Here is a 19927-nt window from a genome sequence, read left to right on the forward strand (position 1 = left end):
CGTAGCAGGAAAGTCGCCAGTGTCCTGCGCAGTACGATTCATGAGCAGCTGTAAACGCATTGGATCAGTGCGGAAACCACCTCGGGTGCGCGTAATCCGATAAAGTTTGGCTAATGATGGTTTGTCGACTTCCGCGTCAACACGAAGGGAAGGGTTGCATAGAGACGTGACGGAAAGAAAAAAAAGAGAAGGCAGACGCACTCTCATAAAGTGCCGTTCGAGTGGAAACAACGGTTATACCTTAAGGGTTCTCGTTTCCCTTAAGCTATAGCCACACTACACACCAGCCGCTTTGCGGGCGCCGTCAAACGCGCACGTAGCGAAACGCTGTCCTGGACGGCAGCTCACCTGCGGTTCTTCGGTTCCCTTTGCGCGTCAGGGTGGCGGTTGGTGCGGCGCTGAAGAACAAGTGGGGCTGTCAGCGCTGTCGCGCTTCAAGCATGCCGTTGGGCGAAGCGCAGTAGTGGTGGGCAGCGGCGCACGCGAAACACGTCCTGGGGCAGGCACGGTCACCGGTGTGGCCGAGGCACGAGCGCGGAACTCTGACTGCACGGGCCAAGTGCGGCCGTCGCGCTCGACCATGAGTGGCGGTGGGGCGAGGGAAATCTAGGTTGGTGAGAGGACCCGTCAGACGGGATGCCGCGGCGGTGACGTTTGCTATTTTTTTCACGCCGCCGGTGCGGCTCGCGCTCAGCGCAATGTTCCTCCGGGACTGGAGCTCTCCGGCGGGACCCGCGCTCGGCGGCCCGGCTTGACCCCGATGTAGCGGGCGGACGATACACGTGCGAGACTGCGCGTCCTGGAGGGAGGAGAGGGGGGGGGGGATTCCCGGCTTTCGCGCGGGCACGTCGTACGTTCGACGCGTCGGTCCCGCTGAAACGAAGTGACCGAGGAGCGCCCGTGAGGTGGAGGCAGCCGCGTGGAATCGCGGTGTTTCCATTCACTGGCGGAGTTCCACCATCGCTACTTCGCAGCGGGTCACTGAGGACGCGGGTGGGTCACAGCGGTATCGCGACCAATGGCTGTGTTACAGAGGAGATCAGAATATATGAACAAACATCATGAGATCTTCGGCGGCGTGTGTTTCTTTTTAAATAAATAAATACAAAGGGTGATGGCGCCCTGATGTGGTGCTGGCTACGCTACTCGTCCCATGACAGTCGTTCAACAGCACGCGGACGGACGTGGAGCAACACATTAAAAGTCAACAGAGGTGACTCGAGTGACGTAACACGCGTCCCCAATTTCAACTTTATCTGAACTCTACGTTAGCGCTTTCGGTATATTTATCTGTTATGCTGATACTGTATCTAATTTCTGTGCCGGTTTTAGCCTTGATTTTAGCCGGCCTATCTCTGTTACGTACTGTCATTTTTTTTCTCGTTTGTTTCTTTTAGCCGGCCAATTTCTGTATAATTACTGTTTGCCTAAGAGAAGGAATAGCTGGCGTCACCCATGATGCCAACCTCTCCTGCACACACACTTAGTAATAATAAAACAGACTGTCTTCTCAATAGTCCATGCAAGGAAAGTTAGTTCGTTTAATTCTCTTTCGAAAATAAGTTTACTTGAAGGATCACCATATGAAATCAGTTATCGGTTCAGGACAACGTCATAAATGCGTTGAAAAGGTGCTGACGATGTTGGTGATAACAAAGTTCCGCATCCCAGTGTTACCGCAGTGGAAGGCTTGTGATCATGAGTGACCAGTTGGAATTACAATTTCAGTAATTAGGTGCCTTTGCATTCCACCGACATTGGTGTGTATCCGCCTGACCAGGAGTCAAACCCGCAACCTTGTTAGATAAGCAGCAGTGGAACGCCATAACCACCGAGCCACTTGTCGGGCGTACACAGCAAAGTAAGGCATCAATTTTGTTTGGAACTTACATTAACTAAATCCACGTAACTGCAAGATAGTGTGCCACAACTTCAGTGCAGGCCAACAGAAGATAGATGAGAATGTCATCAGCACCACCAGCAGGTTTGACTCTTAATTCAATGAGCAATCTTTAAACACAATTGTTCGTATTCCGCACTTTTTACTTTTTTTACGTCGCTAAAAAGAACTATGTCTCGATAGCGGAGCACATCGTCACCTTACTATGCCGTCGCTTATGACAAATGAACTAAGTTATTTTTTTTTCTTTAGGCTTATCGCAAGACCTGTCGCGCAAACACTGAGCAGACAGCGTACACATACGCAGTATAAAGCGCGTGTTTGCCAGGATGCGCGCTATAGCCACTTTCCGGTTAGACGTATACATCTAAGGTCACTCTGCGGAACAGAATAATACAGTACACAGGCCCTGCAATGCACATGACGAATTGTGGCCTCCGTTTGAGGAGAGTGAAAAATTATCAGGCGGTACGCGCCGAATTTCTTTCGGACTTTCTCTGTTCCCGAGGTGATTGCGTGCAGGAAAGGGAGATGACACGGTCATCATGCACGCTTTCGCCTACCACAGAAATGCGTCTCAATCACAATGACCTTCTTTCTACAAACGAAGCATTCGGCAAAGAAAGTGCGATGAGTACAATTAATAATGCCTTCTTCTAAAGTGCCATCTTCCGCCAAGTCAGGTATAGCAATTTCAATGCAACTGGGAGCAAGAAGAAATTAACGTTTCGGTCTAGAAAAAAAGTGACTGGTATAAGTTTCCCCTTGGGTCGAATTTCGTTAAGACTTCATGCTGACATGCGCACCTTTGAATCGCTTCGAAAATAGAAGAGGGGGGACATGGATCAGAGGTATACGAAGTGCGTCAAGAGGAGTATAGTAAATCAGCAACATTCTCGAGGATACAACAATATTTTTATAACCGCCGAGCACTTTAAGCAATCCACAACTGAAGCCCGCAGAAAAGAGCACAAATGCTTGCGTGCGTTCACATGCACAGCGGCCGGTGATGGCAACGCTGCGTCGCTATAATTTGGAGTACATCATGGGGGCCATATGCGGATGACCAAACACATGTTACCTTTCGGTTTTGATCGATTTGGCAAATATTTTACTAGCCGGGGCTTACAACTGAAAAGTAGGAAGCCTGCAGCCATAAGTAAATCTTAAGGATATTGGCCTCGGTAATTCGTCTAATATAGTATACTGCGCATTCAGTTATACTTTTACCAAGAGCAGCAACAATAATTATATATATATATATATATATATATATATATATATATATATATATATATATATATATATATATATATATATATATATATATATATATATATATATATATATATATATATCTTTAATTACGCAGGCTGCGCCAGTGCTACTTTGTAGGTGTTTTATGCTCATCGGCGGATAAAACGTGCGAAACAGAAGTACTCATCAATCGTGCACTTAATAATATTCGCAAGTGAACTAAATTAATTTCTTTAACACCGGCACATGTTGCAGGTGTAGAATTGAAACCTGTTAGCGCTGTATAGCACGTCTACTCAATCGTAATCCCGAGACTCTCAAAATGAGCCTGCCAAATGAATACATGCCCAATTTGTCAGGCAAAGATGCCTGGCGGATGAGTTCCGTGCAAACATCGAGTGATGTGTAGAAATACTGATAGATATTGCAATGATAGAGCCGAAAGGTAAAAGGTCACACTGTATATTATATATTTCTCCCGAAACCGAGCGATTTTTTCAAGAGATAGAGAATCGGGACAAGTGTCCCAGCCACGTATTCCAGACGAACAAACTAAAAATGTGCCATAACACCTTCCGAAAGTATATAATCCCAGTGTTAGTCGTCATCGCGTCATTTGTATACAAATCTGCACGAGCATGTTGTAATGCCGTACGTTGTTTTACTTTTCCCCATGTGGCCGTGTTTCAACCGGGTTATTACTGATATGAAGTTATCGCTCAGCGCAAGAGGCACCTGCTGTATACGAAATTTCTTGAATGTTGTTTGAATGTTCGTAAAGCGAAGGAGTCCTCTCTAGTGGATTGCGCGCGCAATGCAAGAAGTATTGTATGTATACATTCTAGAATAAATGGCCGACGGACTTGACCCGTGAATTTCGATTCGGTGGTCGACGACTGTGCTCGCCGCTATCGGTGTTGGGCACAGGTTTGCCCAATACAGAGATAGATCAGTTAGCTTCATAACTCGCAATTTCGGCAGCGCTCGATTCTTCATCGTCACTACAGCGTGACGATATAACGTGCGAGCAAAAGTCGACCGAAACTTGCGCGAAAATCTCACGCGGTATGAATAGTGGCGCACCAGAAAAGCTGCTTGCCTAACGTACAGCGATTGCACACCAGCGCAAGGCCGGGTGCATGCTGCGCCAAGCTGTGCCTTCCAGTTTGGTTTACGCGCGTATTAGGGTAGAGGCTTGGGCGAGTTGGTCGTGGTTTACCCGGACCGCCATAGTGAAAGAACACGTTTGCTGAATGTTCTGTTCACCTTGTTCAACACTTACCACGTGCGCTCGCTTGCTGCCGTAAACCTCGAAACAAAACAAAAATCTCCAAATATTTTTTTTTCTTTAAATAGCTTTGCTTACGACTGACGTATGGACCAAGACATATGTGCGTGTTGGCGTGGAATATATTTGGCAGTGTACAGAAATTCCCGACTGAAAAAAATGTGAGCCACGTGGGCTTGTTAGAAACAGCTTGCTTCCTGTCATATGCCAGTAAATACATATATACGACAAAATAAGCACTGGTAAACCGCAAGACATCATGAGAATTATTAATTTATTATGTCGACTTCTGTAGTTTTAGATATCGAAACGCCCTATTTTTTGTGAATAAAAGATGAAGGAGATGGCATTTTCTCGTAGAAGCAGCTTCTTTCAGCTGTTACTGTATTTCCTGCAGTTTGAAATATACGTTCCGAGCTTCCGGGTGAGCCTTTCATGCATTGGTTATTATTATTTATTACTTCGCAAATTGCGCTGAAAGGGGTGTATTTGGAATGGTGGGCCTTCCATCATTTCAGTGCGTTAAAGTGATATCCCAGCTGGGCCTTGCAGAGATACGCGTGACAGGTGACTGACATGGGGCTGGACATTGAACTGTGTGCGGAGTGCCGCTGCTACAGTATGGCTAATGCCCATCCAGTTTTTATCAACCATGAGTGAGATGTTGTTAAGCATAATATATAAATGTACGGATTGACCCCGTCCTGGCACCCGGCTCCTCATTTTGGAGGCCTTTGCACCTGAAATCGAGAGATAATGTCCTCTAAAGACATCGTGCTTTGCAGGATGTCCCACTTCATAGAAAATTGCCGCTATTTATATATATATATATATATATATATATATATATATATATATATATATATATATATATATATATATATATATATATATATATATATATATATCTGTACGAACAGCTTTCAACGAAATGAGCTGTGCACTCGGTCTCTAGTTTGAACGTGCACGCCTTCGTCACCGGGCGAACATTGGAGACAGGGGACGCCACATCGCTGCATGTGACGCTAGTGGCGAGTTGAAGAATGTCAGCGAGGATGCGAAACTGGTGACAGCAATAAATTTGTCCCAGTAGCTTTCGCTTTGCGCGTGGCTTTCGAAAGCAGGCTGCTCAAACACACGCGTAGTGTTGACATATACTGGTGGTAATTCGCTGCTTCATTGCTCGACATTCGGATCACGGAGTACAGCTGTTCAAAGAACTTCAATATCGGCACGGAGAAAGAAATATCCGTCTATTCGAATATCTGAATACCCAGATATTATAGCCGGACAAACAGGCAGGCAAACCGATTACTCCAGCTATCATCTTTCGGATCTGAATAGCTGGCGAACCGAATAACCGGATAGCCGGTTTTGCCGCAAAACCGGCCTAATGCTGACGCACTTGCTCGAAGGCACTAATGTCGCTGCGCGCAAAAAGCGCCTGTGCACGCGGCACTCTTGAGGTCTCGCGCGTTTTCTTTGGAGCACTGAAAAATAAAAATCAGCGTGGCTATCGATCTTAATGGAAAGAAGATCAATAGGATATTCCTAAATGAGCTCTACAACTTCTCCAATGAAGCTTTTAGGTTTGTTCTTTATTATTTAAGCTCGAACAAAGTACTTGGAGTCGATCAAGAGAACAGTGAAGAACAATGATTTGGTTGCATTCTCATTGATCATAAGCGATTTTTTTTACGCTTGGTACAAATTGGCTAAAAAGCCCTGTTCACGCACGTTTGTCGCGCAAAGTGCTTTAGTGCCAGTTTGATCTCTCTTATCACCTCGTGGTAGAAATCTGTAATAAAGGGGTAGAATTTGGCGAGGCAAGAGTTGCCAACATTTCCAATTTCATCCAAATATATTAATCAGCGTAATGTTGTGAATAACATACTTGGTAAGGGCATGTATTCCATAGCATAAAGATGGAAGAACGCTGTTTCAACTATTCGGTATAAGGGTGGTACTTATAACCGCATAAACACCCATAAGAGTAATTTCATTTTAGTTCACGATGACACTCCATGGCTTTGAATACAAGCATCAGTGTCGCGTTCATTTTTCAGTGCACGCGCACATGTGAAAAACACTTCGTAATCGTATGTAAAGGACGCGCGTCACGCTCTTCCGGGCGATTTTTGGCCTTCCGACCTTCTTCTGACGTTCTATCTTCAGATAATGTGACGTTCGCCGTTCTGCTGACGTTCATCGTCGTTGCCTCAGGCGCAACTAATATTCCGCCTTTCGTGTCGTTCACGTTTTGTGGAATCGAGCGATAAGGCAACGCCGAGAATATAAGAAACGAACTTTCCTTATTTACTGCTTTCAAGTTATCGAGTGCGCTGAGATCATTCGCGATTGCATGCTTGTATGTCCAGAAGGAAAGTCATACTTAAGCATGAATTGCAGCGGCAAGTTAACCCTTGATCGTCAAATTAAGAAAAATGGGCTCCATACATGCTGAGAAGCTGATTTGCGAAGCTGTGGTATCACCTGATCCCATAGGCCGATGTGACGCAGCCTTAAACGATTGAGCAATGCACTAGATGAAGTGACTAACAGCAAGACAATTAAATGGGCACGACGTCATTGTGCATATTGACGTTTCTGTTCCCTTCGGCGCTCATCGTAGTCGCGCTGCTCTTCAGGTGTCCTATACTAAGCGTGTACGTGGCTAGCTTTGGACAGGAACCGCTCCCTCCTGCCTAGCCTGAGCACGACGCTGCTGTGCATATTGACGTTGCTGTTCCCGTCGCCGCTCATCATGGCCACGCTGCTCTTCGAGAACCCTATGTGTGACCTTGCCATAGCACTATCACAACACATAGGAAATCAGTTGCTAGGCGGGTTCTTTTGCATACGAAAGTGCAGTGACGTCACTACCTGCTTCGTATGCTACAGTTGCCGCTTGCACTTGCTTGGACTTGACTGATTTCAAAGCGCTTTGCTGCGTGCACACACAGCGTTCCCTCTATCCCGCTTTCCTCTTTCTGTTCCCCCTTTCCCTTCCCCCAGTGTAGGGTAGTAAACCGGACGCTAGTCTGGTTGACCTCGCTGCCTTTCTCTCTCTTTCTTTCTCGTCTCTCTCTCCCGGCAAGTGCAGCTTATGCAGGCGTAATCTCTACTGGGAAATGCATGCGGTGAACGCTACGTGCTTCGCATTGTTCTAACGCGCCTTATCTATTATTTGGTTTTGACATTTGTGCTTTTCTCTATTAAAACTAATGCTGGGGTGCGTCTCGCGTGCGTAATTCCAATGGAGACAGGCACTTTGCGCTTCAATTCGCAGCATATGCTTTCTGTCGACTGTTCTGTCGACGGAGAAATTCCAAGATCCAAGTCTATACATATTCGCTGTAATACAAATTCTGGGGCTTTACATAAAACCACGATCTCATTATGAGGCATGCATGCCGTATGGGCGCCGCGGGCGCTGGCCAGATGGTGCTGCGGCTGTTTCAGCAGCCTATACTAGATCTGCCGACGCCAGCTGCTTATAGGCTACGACGGAAAGAAGACTATACGCGCGCCTGTTAAATGCCTTTCTTGAATTCTATGCTTGCTCGAACTGATCGAACCTGTTAGGCGAAGCATTATACCGATCCGCGTCAGCGTTCGAACCCATGTGGAGGTCGCGTGGCGGGCTGTGATAGTGTGAACATTACAATCGTCCCAAGCCTGAAGATAGCGCTTGGAGCTGGCGTCTCAACAGCGCGCTGGCCTCGTGTGCAGAAGGAGCACGTAAACACGCGCCAGCAGAATGGCTCCTAAGTGCGCACTCAGCGTCGATGATACCCAGGCCCGAAAGAAGCGTTGCGCGGAACAGGAGCGTTTTTACTACGCAGCGAAACGTGGTGCAGATCACGAATGTGTCTTCGCAATGTATACATACAGGTATAACATTAATTACGTAGAGCCCCATAATTCAATTAAAGTGCGACACTTCTGCCACGTCAATGAACGCAAACAGTTACATCGATCGCCACAGTGCGTGGGATCCGCCTTTTTTTTTTCGCCCTCATCGAAATGCGACCACGGCGGCCGGCATCGAGACCGCGCCATGGGCAACCAGCGCAGCAGCGCCGTAACACGCATCCAATGCGAGCGGTGGACACAGTTTTCAGCGATTTCGCCACTCATCTCGAGACATTTTTCACGGCTCCTCACACCATAGGACGTAGCAGCGCATGGGCTCGATGTAACGCGCATGGCCATGGACAGAACTTGGCTGGACGCAACAAGCTAAGCAAACGTTGATACAGGCGCGCGTCTGCTATCGCTGAAATGTTGTGCCATCTTGGTAGCCTCCCTGCCGGACGGTGTTAGCCTATTTTAGTTGCACACTAAAACTGTCGTAGCGCCTCATGGCCATCGCTGGTTCCCCATACCTCGAGCTCAGCGGCGCAATGCCATAGCCACTGGGCTATACCGCGCAGCGGGTCGCCTGATCGTTTTTTGCCCAGAAACATTCGATTTCGTCGGCGGACTTCAATAGTTGATTACTAAAGAAAACACCTATGGAGTTTCATTGCAATTGACGCCAAGAAAAACAAAGGATATAACTGAAGCCCTGCATAAGAAAATCAATCATCTGAAAGAGAGAAAACCGAGTTTCGGCGTTCGTGTTGAGATTTGAAGGCAATGTACACTTTCCGAGCATTCAAGTGTGGAAAGCTTTGCGTTTTGTTTTCTTTTGTTTCATTGTTGTGCTTCGACATGCGTCTCTAACGTAACAAAAACTAGACTTTTATTTTTTTATTCATACATTACTGCAGACCGGCGCAGGCCCAGGCAGAACAGGGAAATGTGTTACCAGATGGAAACACATAGAATATAAACAATAAAATAACACCAAAAGCGTGCATAACAGTACAATAAAATAAAATCCAAAACCACAGTAAAATTGAGCATCAGGGTAGTTTGAACGTTTTAAAATTCGTACACCTGGCGTTAGAAGCGCGATATATTTTCAGGAAGTGAATTTCAGAAATCGACACTAAAAAAGGATATTTGTGTCCTTCTCAAGGTGATCTTTACTTCGGATTTAGGCGATTGAAATATATAGAATGGCGAAACTTCATTTTCGCCGCTTTCGTGTGCGCGCGTGCGTATGTGCGTGCGGGTGCACGTGTGTGCAAATGCATCTTGAGGTCAGTATTAGGCATCAAAGGTCGTATTTACTTGTATATATGCACGAACCGACTTCAACTGTCAAAAACCAAATGAGAACAGTAAACCGAATATGCTGTGCACAGCTTGTCCAATACTTTGGGATGAACTGTCAAAATTTGGAAACCATAAATTGCTAGCCTATTTCGTACAATACACGTGAGATCCGATACTCTAGGTAAAACAACAGTATTTTCAAGTGTGTATCGAATCCTCATCAACGTAACTGTCTTACACTATGCCTTCACCTACACGTCTGTCTCACTGCTACGTAAGCTTTTCTCTTCATCTCACACCATTAGCGCAAGCAAAGACTCAAACGCATAAGGTGTAAGGGAAGTATAGACTGGAAAACGCTGGACACAATTGCGAGCCCGACACTTCTTTTAATGTCTTACATCAATCTAAGAATGATATAATCATTGCATAGTCCTGTACTTGTCTTGTTCTGAATATGACTGCTATGTAGTAATTATACTTGGATTTTGAATTTCTTGTTGCACCGCCTTCCTCGTCTCGCACACTTCTTTTCTCTTTTCATCCACTTATATCTCGTCAGGCACGTTATTGCCATGTCGAGCACGCCTCGGAACAGCTGCAGTTCGGTTCAGTAATTCGTGCACCCAATCGACGACACATCTCGCCTAGCTTGATAGCCGGCGGCATGCTTTGCTCAAGTCCTGCAAAAAGAAAAAAAAAAGGGAAAGAAAAAGAGAAAAAAAAAGGAAGAGAAAGGAGAGACCACCTCCCGCATTCATCTTACTGTGCCACTGATTCGTCTACTTTCAGAATCATCATAGCTAACATAATTTGTTCTGAATATTATCCACCGTGGTGGCGTGGTGGCTTTGGCGTTGCGCTGCTAAGCCCGATCCAGCTGCTGATCCCGGCACGGGATCTATATGTGAGCGTGTGAGAGTGTGAATGGGAGTGAGTGTGCGAATGAGAGTGTGAGCGTGAGTGTGCGTGCGTGTTTATCGATGCTTCTCCGGCGTGCATTGCTCTGTAGTCACAATAGCTGCTATCGTTGCTGTCATGTGTCTGGTCCCCTCTGTAACACTGCAAGATATTCGGGATATAATAAATAAAATATACTATGTAGTCGGGTTTCAGCGTTTAGAAAAGAGACGCCTTTAGGTATTTGCTGACAGGAATTGAAAGGAAGGTAGTGACTTTCATGTGATCACGCTGTATTCCGAAAAAAAAAAAAGCATTGACCGCCCTTCCACTACTGTGAAGAGGGGTGCAAGCGAAGCTCGGAATCCGCAGCTTTTCGTTGTCGTAACGCTTCGGTTTCGCGCTCCCTCACGGCAAGGTCGGCACGTCGGCGACGAGCCCTTTCTCGAGCGCGTTCCCGAAGGCGTATTTACAATTCCCTAGCATACGTACAGCGGGGCGTGGCACTTGCGGAGACGACGGAAGTTTGCGCGCATGCGCGAGTAAGAGCGGGTGCGAAAGAGGAAATGTGGGAACTTTTGCTCCTAGAATATACCACTCTGCCTAGGCACTACGGAGGAGTTTCTTCGCGCGTGTTGTATAAGTTTGTCCCTAGGCGTGCCGGCAGAAGTCGCGGGGTGCGGTTTAGCGTCGCAAGTTCGCGGCTGGAGGTAACTGTATCTATTCAATTCAAGCAAACTGGACCGCACTCCGCAATGCCGGCATGTCTAGGGGACAAACGCATACAACACGCGTTAAGAAACCTCCTCCGTAGTGCCTAGGCAGACTCACATATTCAAGGAGCAAAGGCCCCCAGATTTTCTCTCTCGCACGCTCTTACTCGCGCCTGCGCAGAAACGTCGAGCGCCGTGAGAAACGCCACGCCGCGCTGTAACTACTAGCAATTGTAAAAACGCTTCCCAGAGGCGTTCATCAAACGCCGCTTGTTCTTCGGCCCAACGCGCGGCCCGCTCCCGCTGCCGTTCCTTCAATGCCAGCCTGCACTTCGGCGGAACGAACCAAACTCGGCTTCCCATCTGACTGCCGGGCATGAACTGGCGGAAAACGGAAGGCGCGAGGCGAGCGAAGACGCGATCGCACCCTGTCTCCACTCCGGAGGAAGCGGACGCCTGCGATTGGCTCGCGCCTTGCGCTGCGTCTACTTCTTCATGCGTATAAAACACCGCATTCGAGGGAGGTTACGATGAACCGACAGTGGCTGAATCGGTTGGCGTGGCGATCTCGCAAACCGGAGGTCGGTGGTTGGAATCCGCAGCCCGACAAGCAATTCTTATTTTTGCGCGGCGTGAGTTTTTTCGTACGGCAACACCGACACGAGTGAGGCAATACAAGCTTCGCTTGAATGAAAGTTGGAATCCGAGATTTTCTCCCGTGAAAGCACTCGCATGTCGTGAGGCAGCATAAGATTGACGCGAGCGTTCGCAGAAACACAGTAACTGCGTATGGCAAATTATCCTCTGGCTGCCGGCGGCGACGTTGGATCCTGGAAAGCCATGGAAAACCAGCGGGGCAAATTCTGTGTGTGTCGGGCTCGAATCTACCTGCGTGAATGGGCTTTAAGACACGCCAAAAGAGAACGCGTACCTTCCTCCTGGATGCCGAGAAATGAGTGTGTGCCGTGCAAACAAAAGGAACATTCGAGTCCGACGCCGCGCTCAAGGTCTCTGCGGAAGGCTCTGCTTTGTTCGCGGGCAGCCGCACGTCTTTCCCGCTTCCTGCATGGGCCGGGATACGGCGGCGCGCGCGCACACAACCATTCTTTTGTCCCTGTGGCACAAGCCGCGCAGCAATTGTTCCGAGCGCGGGCGCTCCCAATACTCCGGAGCCACCGACGCAGGAAAGAAACGCCGGGCTCCCAACTTGCGCCACTCGGCGGCTCCCAACCCGTTCGTTAAGCGCGGGGCAGAGAAGCCAGGTATGGCGCCGTATTTGATTGCTGCTCGGTTGCCACGCGTCTGCGCTGGCCTGGCCGTAAACAATGAACGCATTTTGTCACACTCATTCGCGCAGAGCACCAAGGTTCGCGAGTGCGTGCGAAAATACCAGCGCACGCGTCGCAACTTAGCATTCTGTTGTCTCGCAGCAGTCTGCGGCAGCAAAACAAAAAGAACACACGAAAAGCCAGTCTTTGGCGGCCTCCCCTGTCTTCTCTTTGTTCCTGTGTTTCGTTCGACGTGATTAGCCTGCACCGTGCAGACCCTGCGAACTCAAACCTGACCGAATTAATCTTAGGGCTTAGATATGCCTGCGCCGAAGACGCGAGTCATTGAACAAAGTACATTGCAAAATATACATGTTTTCCGCAACCAAGGAACAATGCTCTCCGACTTTAAATGCCCAGTTAACGTCCTCTAATACTCGGTATGCTAAGGATAAAACAGTGCCGGTAAAGATACCGGACTTATTCTTAATTAACGTAAGATGTAGTTTATCCACACCACAACTGTCGCAACCTTCCGTATTAATTGGCATCCACCTTGTATTTTAAAGTGAAGCTTTTTTTTTGTGCTACTGCTACTGTCTTGCCGAATACCACACGCACACACACACACACAAAAAAGGTTACGTCATCAATTATGGGTTCGAACCTCTGTTTCCAAACACAGCCCAATGTATACATATAACCAAAATGCCACCATCACACGTATTCTCTCTGCCAGTGACAAGTAACACTATGAGACGATTGGCATGTACTGTCTTTCGCGTCGTACTTCTCTCAGCATACAACTCTCCTGAACCACCATACTTAATTCACTCTACAAACATCAAACATGCCCTTTGTCCGCCGGACATCACTCCGTCAACGTCTCACAGTGTACATTCGCATGAACCGTGCTGCTTGCATTTCGGCATAGCTTGCGAACAGTGTAGTGTATAAACATAAACGCTGTACGACATTTAAGTTAATTTGTGACCTATGCGGTGCATAAAAAACACACTTCGGATGAAATTACATGTTGCGTAGGATGATAATAGCGACAATTGTACGCATCGTAATAAATTTTATGGTATTAAACTAACCGCTTCACGAAATAGTCTCTTCACAGATTCCAACATAAATTCCAACGGGTGTAATTAATTGGATTTCGTAATAGGCGTAAGTAATTGCACTTCGCAGTAAATGGTCCACTCACAGCTAATCCGCGTACAAATTAAACAATGCCTACGCTACAGTTTCTCGAAAAGGACGATTTTTTCGGTCACGGCTTTCTGCATACCTTTCGCATATCGTACTTTGTCAGAAACTATGCAGACAAAAATGGTGTAAACGTATCACAGAGGGTGTTAATTAGGAGGGACTTCTTAAAGGCAATAAGCTTGTTCTGGATGAGAGGTTAGGAGCCGTGATCAAGATTTGCCATTTTTGTCCGTGTGCGGAAACTATACACTGTATTACATATGTTCATATTTTGCAGATTGTAGGGGTGCTATCTTTTTTCTGAAACCTCCTCCAACGAACACTGAAAAAATTAAACTGTGTGGTTTTACGTGCGAAAACCACTTTCTGATTATGAGGCACGCCGTAGTGGGGGACTCCGGAAATTTCGACCACCTGGGGTTCTTTAACGTGCACCTAAATCCAACGAACACTGAAATAGGGTGCTGATAGAACACCCTCTTTAATGTGCGCTGCGCAGTCGAACAAAATATTTGCATACGGAGCTGGCAAATGTCAATGCCGTGTTTTCTTTTTCTTTCTTTTTGGTCAGCTTCAGCTTGTGCACTGTCCACAACGTGTTCCGTCGCGCACAGCCAGACAGTGTGCGTTGATCCAGGCGCGGTTATCTGATTTGGATTCAGTTGATTTTCATGTATGAGTGGCGCATATCCACAAAAGGGGATGACCGGGAAGTGGACTCTTTGAAGGCCACCTCGAGAGGCATTTGGCAACTGCGCCTGTCTCGCCCGTTCTGATCGCAAATATGTTGCACTGCGCACAGATATGCGTCTGTTGATGCATGCTTCTTCAACATGAAGGGTGCCTCTTAGCTTTCTCAGGGAGCTTCCAGAATTTTTTTTCTGCGGAGCTGGAATTATCTCAGTGCTTCATACGATCTCGAGCACCGGGGCTGCTTCTCTAGATCGCAGATTAGATTCTCTGAACGAAACCAGAAGTCAGGACTTAAATTTCTGCTCGCAGTAATTCACCGAATAGAATCAAAACGTCACCGTAGCCGGAAAATTTCTTCACGAGTGCTCAAAAGAGGTGTGCAGGAACTACACGAGGGGCAGAATCAGCAAAACTGCCCTCAGAATACTCAGCGGAGCCACCTCCGCCGAGAAGGAAAAGCCCAGGCACAACCTAATCTGGATCCCGGGTCACGTAGGCATAGGGGGGGGGGGGGAACGAAAGGGCAGACAGCCTAGCTCGAGGCGAAGCGTTCCGAGCAGGGCGGTCGAATGCCCCGGAGACCCACCTACAGGCTTGCGAGGGGGGATACGCAGATACCCTGAACTTACATAGAGGAACTAGATTTAGATATCCGCCACCACACAAAGCCCTCACAAAGGAGGAAGCGACCAGCTGGCGCAGACTACAAACAAACTCCTTCCCCAACTTACACGTGCTCAATAAGATGTTTCCGACACAATACAGGGCCACCTGCCCTTGGTGCGGTGCCACACCTACACTCTACCACATCACCTGGGAGTGCGAACGCAACAAAGCATTCCACAAACACGAACACCCGAGTGCGGAGCAATGGGAGAGTCGGCTCACCAGCAGCGAGCTCACGGCCCAAAGGGCCCTAGTGCAGCACGCGAGCGATGCAGCACGACTCAGTGGAGCCTTGGAATAGGGGCCCACCCTTGCTGAAGAGAAGTCTCAAGTCGCCAGCGCCAAGAAGATGAAGACGACGGAGACCTCGTAACCGCGAAACTCTTGAAAGACTCACTAAAAGTTTTCACTCACTCACTCACGAGTGCTAGCGCCTACGCTGTTTTCGTTGATAAGAATACTGTACCTGACGTCATCACAACGGTATTGAACAAACACGCATCTTTGTTTTGTGATCACGCCATAAACTTTATTTTTCTTCATGTCTCTAATGAAGACCAGACCATATAGGCGTTATGCCGGGGCAATTCGATCCCGTGCATTTTGATTCCCGCTAATTCGAGTGTGTGCGCCACCTTTTCCCGCGTTCGTCATGCCTCGTGTTGAATTATCTTCTCATTGTGGTTTACTGCTCTCGTGAACGGAGAGCTCTTCTCTCTATTTTGCGCATGCACCCGCTCTTCTCATGTTTCTGTATCGTCATCTTCACTCTGGATAGTAAAAAATCTGATGTGCAATGTAAATCTGGCTACAAGAGAGGCAGTTATTAAGGAATTTAACCTCTGAACTCTGAGCGGTAACACGAACTTAGGTCACCAGCAGTAATACAGTAACTACTGTTGCCTTTTTAATGTGGGCAGGCGAGGTATGACTGTATCAGCTGCGCGAACTTCAACATCGAAAATGGCACTAAAAGTCCACAATATTGGACAACTCTTGCAGGAGAAACTCGGTCAGTAATAGATGCAAGTGGTGTTCGAAAGCAGAGAAAGAAGACATTCACGACATCATGATATGCTATCATGCTTTACTTTTTAAACCGTGCTATAAGTAATTTTGCAGAATATTAAAACCAACTATTCCCTTGGCGCAGAACAAACTCGTAAACCTGGGGTAACTTTCACTCGATTGCGGTGTCGAATATGTTCCTTAACATCGTATCAACACAGGGCTGATCTGGCTCCCTCCCCGTTGTGTCCGTTCTGCGGTGAAGATGAGACAATTGACTTTTTTTTTTCTCATTTTGAAGAAGATTTCGAAATGCGAAGAAAAACCTTTAGAAACAGCATTTAGAAAATTGGAGTGAATTTCGCAATTCCTGAAATTCTTCCTCTCGGAGCCTCCTCTCTTAGGCAACGTCACAAGGATGCTTGCCAAGCCATTGAAGAGTTTATTAGTTGTTTCAAAAAAATTTATAGTTGAATTTATAATTATATGTTATTTCTATTCTCTTGCTTCTCTCTCGATTATCTCAGTCGTTTTCTCAGAACTGCCAATCGCCTTCGAATTCCATCCGCATCTTGGCCAATCCGCCATAGTGGGTATGAGCCAGGGACAGAAGGCAAACAAACAAATCTATTAGAGGATCGAACGCTTGATGGCTGAAGTCGAGAGTAGTTTCACTGCCGGTTCCTTTGGGCTAGGTAATAGCCCAAAGTTAGGCTAAGTAGCCTGTGTAGCAGCAACCGCCAGGCGGCCTTGTGGTGAGTAGTCAGGCAACAGATGGGCCTCCATTACCATCACAATTTCTGGTGTCTCCTGCTCGGGTGCTGTGAGGCTGGCTGCTCTGACAAAGGCGACTATAAAGGCGCAGGTTGGCACGCCATGGAATTTACCTGGCGCAAGAACCTTCACAACGGAGGCGTCTTGGCGGCTGGAGCAGACCGCTGGGGTGAGGCAACCCCACAGAAGGGGGAGCTCCCTACCATCTACGGGGGCGTCCGCCATTGGGAGCGTGGCAGGTCAGCGAGAAGCACCACCGGTCGAACCTGCGTCAAGTGCAACCAAGAAGGGCACATGAGCCGAGACTGTCCCACTGCTCACTGTGTAGGACGACGAGGATGCCTCAAGTGTGGCGAGGAAGGCCACATGAGTAGAGATCGATCTGCAGACATTTGGGCGGGACACACCAAGATTTGGGCCGCTGCGCTTCGTGTGTGGCCAAATTAGGAGTTTTGCGTGTATTTTGTGACATATATAATAGCTGATTTAATCAGTTGTAAATTTCTACTTTTTTGATGATGATGTTGATAAATATATTCTTATACTTTCCATTACCTTGAATTCCTCTTCCGTGTTCACTTTCGTAGTTTGAATATTTTCGCGCGTATATGTGCGGCATGCGTGTGTTCTTAGCATCGTTCCATGCGACATCAAAAGGGTAATTTACATTACATGGAACGCAATCGAAACAAGTGGAAGTACATGGGATCCAACAAGAAATCGTGCGCTTGTCAAGCGTCGAAGCTCACAAATGCGAAGTTTCAGTGAAGGACGCGGGTTGTTCGCACAATTAAGGCTAGTTAAGAATGGGGGCATTCGGCGTCATGAGTAACGACGAAAAAAAAGAAAAATTACGTCACTTTTTGTTGTCAATGTCGCGATATAGTACTGCGATTAATGCAGTATATTTAACATGTCTTGCAACTCGACGCGATTAGGCTCTCCACTATAGGCAGTGGTAACTGCGCACACTATTTGATGAGTGGTTGAAGTCGAGATCAGCTGTTCAGCAGGGAAAGCGATGCAGCGGAACACCGACCGTGCGGGTGCCGCATCCTGTGGCGTCCTTCCACGAAGCACCGCTTGTTTCCATATCGACGAAAGCGCCCGTTTTGGCCGCTCAGCCCGTCGGCCAACGCCGCCGCACGAAGGAAGCTCAAGTGGACACTTGGTCGGCCTTAACAATTCATTAGCCTTAACTGAACGCGATGACGGCAATGAAGTCAACCTCGAAAACGCCAGCGCAAATGTTGCACTTAATTGTTAAACTCGCACCACCAGAATTCAGAGAACACGCGGAGGACCAAAACACGAAAACATCCGAGGCGGCATATTGTATTAGACGAAGTCTGCGGGCGTGCCTTTGCGAATACCACAAGAGTGCACAGCATTGCTACTCACACAACGTGAACGCCTTTTTTCCAGGACGCACTGAAGAATAGATACAACTTATACGTAATAAATAAGCACCAGTCCTAAGAAAATTCATTACGAAACAAATTTTGTTTGAATGAAATAAACAGTGCATCGCCCGAGTCATCCTTTAATCAAAGCACTAACCACCCTCCTGGTTGATGTCGATGACAATTGGTTCTGGATCGGTTTTTTTCGCGAGCCCCGTGAATAAATTTGAATGTTGCGATTGTCAAAGCCAGTTATGGCTCGCGGCGGAAACTGTGCTTGATTGTAAACACCCTGTCCCGCAGTCTGCAAATGATGATGATGACAATGCTGATGATGATGACCTTGATGAATTTGGCGCATACCCACTCACGGGGATTGGCCAAGAGTCGGGAAGACTTTACTTATGCGTTCAGGTAATGGATATCAAAAATCTGTAATTTTGTACATTAATCTGTTCTCTGTAAAAATCTGTCATTTGTAAAAAAATTTGTAAAAATCTGTAATCTGTAAGTGTACTTTACGGCACATTGCAATTTACGAATTGTATCCGGTGAGATTGCACGACGCATTCATTTGAAATTAATTTCCAGGACACCAGTTTCGAGATATTATTTCCTAAGATGTGGGACGAAATACATGAGCGTTCAGTTACTGTTGTGCTTCTAAGCATAGAATATTTTATTAAAAAAGAAGTACATTAACAGTGCATTTTTACGGTGAATTTCAGGGCGCATATCACCAGGGTGCCAGTCTGGAATTTCATTTCAAGAGGATACGCCTTGCGAACTCATCGGCTGGAATTCGCAAATTGCCCTCGGTCCTGTAAAGTAATTAGGAATTGACTTTTTTTAATTAGTTGAATATGTGCTTCGATTTCTATTGTAAGTAATGTCCGCCTCTCTGAATAATCCAGCTGAAGGACTACAATTATGTTTGAATTACATTTGAATTGTTTCTTTTTGCAACAGGAACTTATCAAAAATTTCGTAAAGCTTGAAAATAATCACCCCGTACACTTCCGTATGTGGCGTCGCATTTATGACAACGCGCCTTCTAACCAGTGACAGTGTCTCTTAGCATTCTCCAGTAATTTCGAGGAATTGTTCTTGTGGAGCTGGAGTTCCCTCAACGCTTTGTACGATTACTGGGACTCCTTCTCTAGATTGCACATCACACTCGACGGACGCATCCACAAGTCAGGGCTCCAATTGCTGGTCGCAGCAATTCATTGAACTGAATCGGGGTGTCAACAAAGCCCGGCAATATTTTACGAGAACTGGCGCACTCACCGCTTTTGGTTGATAACATAATCAAAACGGCATCGAACTAACACGCATCTTTGTTTCCTGATCAAGTCACAAATTAAGTGGGCGGTAGGCCACGCCGATTCTACCGCTTGAATTTATGTTTTCGTCTAATTTGAGCAAGTGCACCGCCTTTGGTTGGCGTTCGCCAAGCGCGTGAGGCCAGCACCTGCCTCGTGCTGAGATATTTGCGTATTGTGCTTTGCTTTTCTCCTGCACGCGCAGCTTTTTCTTTCTATTTTTAACACATTTGCAGCTCCCGCTCGTCTCAAGTTTCTTTTTCGTCGTCATTGCCGAGGGAAGTCAATAATTCGATGCGCAATGTAACGTTCGGCTAAAATGTAACTTTCGGCTAAGGAAGGGTTGGT

The 19927-nt window shown here is 47.0% G+C and overlaps 1 protein-coding gene across 1 annotated transcript in view; it reads right to left on the reverse strand.

Moving 5' to 3' along the window:
* LOC142591511 (acyl-coenzyme A diphosphatase NUDT19-like) overlaps positions 1 to 566 on the reverse strand; it is a 42353-nt gene extending 41787 nt beyond the window's left edge. The window contains exon 1 of the mRNA XM_075703842.1: positions 349 to 566. The gene's annotated coding sequence lies outside the window, so the exon portion shown is untranslated. The remainder of the gene's footprint in view (positions 1 to 348) is intronic.
* Between the last annotated feature and the right edge of the window lie 19361 nt (positions 567 to 19927).

This window comes from Dermacentor variabilis, chromosome 1 (genome assembly GCF_050947875.1).
Source record: "Dermacentor variabilis isolate Ectoservices chromosome 1, ASM5094787v1, whole genome shotgun sequence".
NCBI lineage: Eukaryota > Metazoa > Arthropoda > Arachnida > Ixodida > Ixodidae > Dermacentor > Dermacentor variabilis.